Here is a 7,007-nt window from a genome sequence, read left to right as displayed (position 1 = left end):
ATAATAACAATAATTAGGAGTAGTGGGTGGCACAGTGGCACAGCTGGTAAAACAGGTCCCATACAGTCCTAGGGACCTTGATGTGTTTATGTGTTCTTACCTGTGATCACTGTCTCTATGAGGGTTTATTTCCAGTGGTTTGTTTCCTTCTACTTCACAAAAACATGCATAAGGTGGACTGGCTACTCTTAATTGCCCCTAAGTGTATATAAGTGTATAGGTGAGTGAGTAAGTGTGTGTGTGCTGCCTTGTTATGAATTGCCACCCTGTTCTGGGTGTATTGCTACCATGCATCTTGTGTTTGTGAAGGGTAAGGGTAAATATCACAACCATCACTTAGTAATATACAGTATAAGGTAGGTTGTATTTGCAGACTCTCTCTCGCTCTCTCTCTCTCTCTCTCTCTCTCTCTCGGGCTGCATCCCAAATTGCTCCTGGCTTTTACACCCTATGTAGTGCACTAGGTTGATTACACCAGGATAATTCAGGATTTAGCCAGAACACAGTAATTATTCCCCTCTTCCTTGTGTGTGATTGAATCAGGTGTTTGTTTGACTGCAGATAGTGGAACATTGTGGAATTTGGTCTTGGTTTGTGACTTTGCAGCTTTACCTTTAACCGAACCAAATGGTGTGAGTTAAATTTTAATCCTTCTAAATGTTAAACAAATATATAATATGGCCTCATACACGAAGTTATATAAGTATATTTAAGTCTTTTTAAAACTAGGGACATTACATGTCGAAAAACGTTTTGATTGTTTTAATAATTAGCGACTTGCACTTTGTTGATAATCAAGTGATTCCTTTAAGTGATTCGAGTCGTTTAGTTCAAGTCACCTTAATGATTCGAATCTTTACCCAACCTGATTACTGCAGTAAGTCGTTTAGTTCGATTTACCTTGATGATTCGAATCTTTACCAAACTTGATTCCTTCAGTAAGTTTGCATGGCCTTACATTTTTACCACTTTTATTTCATTCTAAAAACTCATGAATGAGGTCAGCATGTAACGAAATATTAATGTTTGTTATTAATTATTGATAAATGTACTGCTATGTGAATAGTAATTTGAATTTATATTTGTGTTGTACTATAAATCCTGTCTGTAGTTGTACTCTCGAATGCAGTTAAAGTTTTGGCACTGACATCCAGCTTGGTCATGTAAACTAAAATGTTTTTAATGTCGTTTAATAATAAATTTTCTAATTGAAGGTTTTTTTTTTTTGAGGTAACAATAGCTGAAAATGGACAGGTACACATAGCTGGATTCCAGTTTTATGCTGCTGCACTAAGTTTAAGGGGAACTGGTTGATAACCAAACATTTGTGCTGATAGATAGATACATACTTTATTAATCCCGAAGGAAATTAAGGCCACAGTAGTAAGTAACATAGATCAAAAGTAATCAAACACACTATAAAGATTCACATTATACAAACAAGTACCTCAGACTCAGCTTTATTGTCATTCAACCATGTACATGATAGAACGAAATAGTTACCCAGGCCTCGGTGTGTGACATGAATAAAATAAGAATAGACTAGTAAGAATAGTGATATAAAAATGGAATCAACTAAGAAACTAAAAAACTGCAGCAGCTTATGTTGTCTAAAGTGCATAAATGCAAAAATGCAAAAAGTATAGCACCTGCATAATCACAACACACTACAACAACAGGGCCTGTGGGTACATATAGAGGTGTTATCTTGGTATACAAGGCTGGTATAGATTCTATCAACTGTAAATGATACATTATGTACTACAGTGACGATGTCGTTTAATATGAATGTATTTATTGCCTTAAAATTTAAGCTTAACATTTTACTTTGAAAGTTTAAGGAGGTAACAGTAGTTGACTATAGATAAGTAGGTGGGTTCCAAGTATTAGGCTGCTTCACCAACTTTAGGGTGGCACGGTGGCTTATTTAAATTTTCGGCATTTTATCCAAAGCGACTTACAGTAGTGTGACAGAATACAGGCTGGGCAATTGAAGGTTAAGGGCCTTGCTGAAGGGCCCAACAGCAGCAAACTGGCAGTGATGGGGCTTGAACCAGTGACCTTCTGATTACTAATCCAGTACCTTAACCACTAGGCTACAGCTCGGTGGGTAGCACTGTCGCCTCATAGCAGCTAGGTCCTGGGTTCGGGTCTTTCGGGTTTTCTCGGGAAGCTCTGGTTTCCTCCCACTGTCCAAAGACGTGCATGTGAGGTAAATTGGAGATACAAAATTGTCCATGATTGTGTGACATTAAACTTCTGTCAGGAATGTAACCAAGGTGTAAAACATGACGTTAAACTCCTAATAAAACAAACAAACACCAGCTTTAAAGAGGTGGAACTTTAACACAAAACACAATTGTTGTGATAACTGAGCTTTATTGAGACGTTTCATTTGCATTAGTGTGAAATAAAATGATTCGAACATGATAGATGATGAACAGTTCATTTAAGCTCTGGACATGATGTTGATGATCCAGTAGATGGCGTGAGAACATTGCTCGTGCCCGTCATCTGTAAAGCAACCGTTTTTAATGCGCGTACTCGTGACGTATTTCCTGAGGAGCTGCGGTCAGACCGCCTCTCAGTAGTGCTCTCACAGAAGCTCATCATTGCTCCTTTTTGGGGGTTGTTTTGACTCATTTGCACCGTTTAGTTCTGAGTGAACATGTACCGACAGCGATGTTGGTCGCTAGTTTGAACGACGAGTCGGTTCGGGAGGAGAGCGGTCGGTTCGTCGCGGCGTCGCTTAACGGAAAATGGAGCCAAAGAAAGCTAGCTAGCAAAGTTACTGTGTACAGTAGATAGCTGCGTGCGCGCGCGTGTGTGTGTGTCTGTGTGCGCGCGCACCCGCGTGTGTGTGTGTGTGGAGGTGTGAAGTTGGTTCATATCGGAGCTGCGGGTATTTTACCAGTCCGAACAGATCTGGATAGAGAAGGACTGATAACTGGGTGCTGGTTTTGATACAGACCCGAGGCGCTCGGTGTGGAACATGTTCTACTGGAGCTCGATGGTTTTACGGCTGAAACGTGATGCCGCCGTTTGCTGAGGCTGGTTTGGTAAGATGAGATGATCCGAGCTGCTCGTTCATTCCTGCTTCATCAGAACACACTACACACACTCATCGGTCTGCTCCAGGAAGTTCTCACCAGGTTCAAGTGTGAATAGTTTGAAGTTTTACACAGGACGAAACTCTACTAAACGTCAGTCTTGCTGCTGGATCTACATTAGGAATCAGGAAACGCTTCACAGCTCCAGCTTCATGTTCTGAATGATCACATACAGTTTAAGGTAAGATTTATGCTATAAAACATTAAACTTTTCCTTCCTGAAGCCTGCAAATGGATAGAAATTAAGACATTTCATAACACGATTGCATGCTGACTTAAATATTCTTTATAATGCTTCATTATAACATAATAATACTTAAAGCACTTTATGGACTACAGCCATTCATGTACAGTGACATTTGCACAACACATTTGTTGCTCTACAGAAACTACAACAATTGTAATGTGTTTCATTACAAAGAGCAAATACACAATTACAATTCTTCTATTATTCTATTAATCATCATGCTCATTTTACTTAAAGCAATCCTGATCGGATTCAGTTAAAGCAAGTTTTCCACAGTTTACAGCACTAATGCTTTAAAACATTAAACTTTTCCTTCCTAAAGCCTGAAAATTCATAGAAATTAACTGTACATATGCAATATAGAAAATACATATTACTAAAACACACATTTGTTGCTCTGTAGAAACTCCAGCAGTTATAAATGTTCTATTACAATAGTTACAAAGAGCAAATACATAATTACAATTCTTCTATTATTCTGTTACCCATAATGCTCATTTTTCGTCAACAAATCCTGATTTAAGCCAGACCAGATTGTCAGTTTACAGCACTAATGCTTCAAAACATTAAACTTTTTCTTCCTAAAGCCTGACATTTGATAGGAAATTAAGACATTTCATAACACGTGACTCATATTTCATTTATAATGCTTTAATATAATATAATAATACCTAAAACACTATGAACAACCATTCATGTACATATGAAGTGTAAAGAAAACACATTACTGAAATACACATGTGCACAACACATTTGTTGCTCTGTAGAAACTCCAACAATTGTAATGTTTTATTACAACACATTTACATAGAGCACATGCATAATTATAATTATTTTATTATTCTATTAACTATCATGCTAATTTTTCATCAAGAAATCCTGATTTGAGCCAAATTAGATTCAAGCACTAATGCTGTAAAACATTAAACTTTTCCTTCCTAAAGCCTGAAAATGGATAGAAATTAAGACATTTCATAACACGTGACTCTTATATTTTATTTTTAATGCTTTAATATAATACTTAAAACACTATGAACAACATCCATTCATGTACATATGATATTTGCACAACACCTATGCTCTGTAGAAACTCCAACAATTGTACTGTAACACAGTTACATGGAGCACATACATAATTACAATTCTTCTATTATTCTATTAACCATAATGCTCATTTTACTTCATTTACTTCATTTACTTGATTTGAGCCAAGTCAGATTGTCAGTTAAAGCGAGTTTTCCACAGTTACAGCACTAATGCTTTAAAAATCAACCAATTCCAACATTTCATGATCTTCAGCACTAGATCTAGTTTAGAGTTTGCTCTTAACTTCTATTCACAGCCTCCTAAAGCACGTACATTTGAATCTCCCATTGGAAAATGTTACATGAATCAAAGATACACATTATACAAACAAGTACTCACAACAGTACTACAACAACAGGTACATACGGAGGTGTTATTTTGGTATACAAGGCTGGTATAGGTTCTATCAACCATATATGAGACATTATAAAGTGTACTACGGTACACTTCACAATGCGGAGAACAGGATTGTTGAAAAATATAACAATCATATTATATAATATTTCCAGTTTCACCATTTCATGATCTGCAGCACTAGATTTAGTTTAAACTACATTTTAATGTCCCATCAGAAAACCTGCTTGTTTTTTATCCTGCGGTAATAAAATCGTGTGGATTTTGTGCCGGGCAGTATTTTAAAATACCAATACCAACATGGTGTTTATCTCAGTCTGCGGTGCTACCGTCTGTGTGCAAACACATTAGAATTGGATGAGTACAACCTTGGTGTTCGCCAAGTCCAATAAATGCGATGTGGCACGACTGACTGAAGATATACACAGACTCTTAAGGCATGTAATAAAACCTGCTGCTAAATAACAGCGTTTAAAGTGTTTGAATCTTAGAATTTTGAAGACGTGTGGAACTAATAATAGTAATAACCTCACTGGCTTTATATGTGTATACTTTAAAAAATGAAGCTGAGTGCTTGTTCTGATGGTCTCGTTTTTTGGAAGCCGTTCTGATCCATTTAGTCCAGCAAACCCTCATTTGGACTGAGACGACACACATCTTACTGAGATTTCTGCACACTGAAGTTGCATGTGCTGCTGAATACAGCTAAGAAAAGAGAGTTAAATTTACTTTTCCACACCACTGCTTCTCAGAATCTTCCTGCATTGACACAAATTGTAAAACGAAGTACATTAAGTACACACTTAAGTTCACGCTTACCTAAAGCGCTATCGTCTTTTAATCAGCTGACTGTTACAGAATGTTTTATGTGGGGATTAATGTGGTGAATTTCTCTATCCACATATGATTGGAACAGTGCAGTTTTATTTTCATTAACTGCTCCATCCTGGTTTGGGTCGTCACTGGTCCGTTTCCACCAGAGAACCCAGAACCGGGTCAATGTCTGTCTAGATGTCCGGCTGGACGATAGCACCATTATGATTCTAGCCTGACTCTTAGCTGTAGTAAGCTATCGTGATAGACTGTGGCACCGCCTGAGCACCAGTCTACATTAACAGACAAGTGATTAGGAGGTGTTTAGATACTTTTGGCCATGTTGTGTATCATAAATAGCATATTAGTTTATTTTAAATTGTGCAACTGTTTTTATCTGTGGGTGAATGATTGGAATGCGTCATTTAGAGTACTGTGAGCTGGGTTGAAAAATACGTACTGTACAGTCTGTTAAATTATTAATTTGAAGAGGAAGACAGTCAAGATATACAGTATAATTTAACCATGTGGTATGGCTCTTCATTTCTTATTAGTGATGGAATATCTATCACCTGACACGTGGATGCCCGTCCTAATTAATGAGTTCTGATGTTTCAGCAACATTCAGTGTTAATAAGTGTTTAGAAACAACTAAATGATTCTATGAGGCTAAAAGTTTGGGAAATGCCCTTTCTCTGTGAGGTCCATAACAGCCTCCAGTGGCCTGCACAAAGCCCTGACCTCAACCTCATTAAACCTTTGGGGTGAATTGGAGCGTTGATAGCGAGGCTGACCTTCTTACCCAACATCAGCGTGTGATGTATTTCAGAACAAACCTGAACTAGAACGCAGGTCTCACAGATATCGTTTTTCCTTCTATTGTCCGATCATAGGATTGATCCTGATCTGAAACTTGCAGTAAGCTACAAAAAGTTGCCACAGACGGTTCATACATTCTCCAAAACAGAGCCGCCACCCCCCACCTTCAAGATCCGCTTAAGCGAATCAGATTTAAGCTCGCGCCGTCTGTCTACCAAGCGTCCTGATCTCGGGGTTTGGATGCGCTTATGTGTGACTCGGGGGAAGTAAGAGTACTACTGGAAAAAGAAGTCATTCACGGCTCGTTTGTCAGCTGAAATAAATACAGCTCGGGCTTTTTTTTGGCACTTTTCCGAGTTTGAATTAACGCAGGCTTGTAAAGGTTTGTGCTCTTAAAGCTTTCGAGTCTGTTCTAAGCAAAGAACCGGGTGTGTTTTGCTCTTGGCTAACTGAGCTGATGCCACACTTTGAGATCAGTGACCGAAATCAGTGTGTCGGCTTCAAAATCGGTGTCGGCGCTCGCTTTAAAGGCTCGTCTGTGAAGGGCCGCGTGTCAGTCCGGTGTCTCTGTCGGCCTT

At 38.4% G+C, this 7,007-nt stretch overlaps 1 protein-coding gene across 1 annotated transcript in view; it reads left to right on the top strand.

Annotated features, from left to right (window-relative positions):
* The first annotated feature begins 2,650 nt into the window (after positions 1 to 2,650).
* furina (furin (paired basic amino acid cleaving enzyme) a) overlaps positions 2,651 to 7,007 on the top strand; it is a 122,664-nt gene continuing 118,307 nt past the window's right edge. The window contains exon 1 of the mRNA XM_063013075.1: positions 2,651 to 3,291. The gene's annotated coding sequence lies outside the window, so the exon portion shown is untranslated. The remainder of the gene's footprint in view (positions 3,292 to 7,007) is intronic.

Source organism: Trichomycterus rosablanca, chromosome 17 (assembly GCF_030014385.1).
Source record: "Trichomycterus rosablanca isolate fTriRos1 chromosome 17, fTriRos1.hap1, whole genome shotgun sequence".
Classification (NCBI taxonomy): domain Eukaryota; kingdom Metazoa; phylum Chordata; class Actinopteri; order Siluriformes; family Trichomycteridae; genus Trichomycterus; species Trichomycterus rosablanca.
The sequence above is the reverse complement of the archived record's forward strand: the minus strand, read 5'-3'. Positions and strand labels throughout refer to the sequence as shown.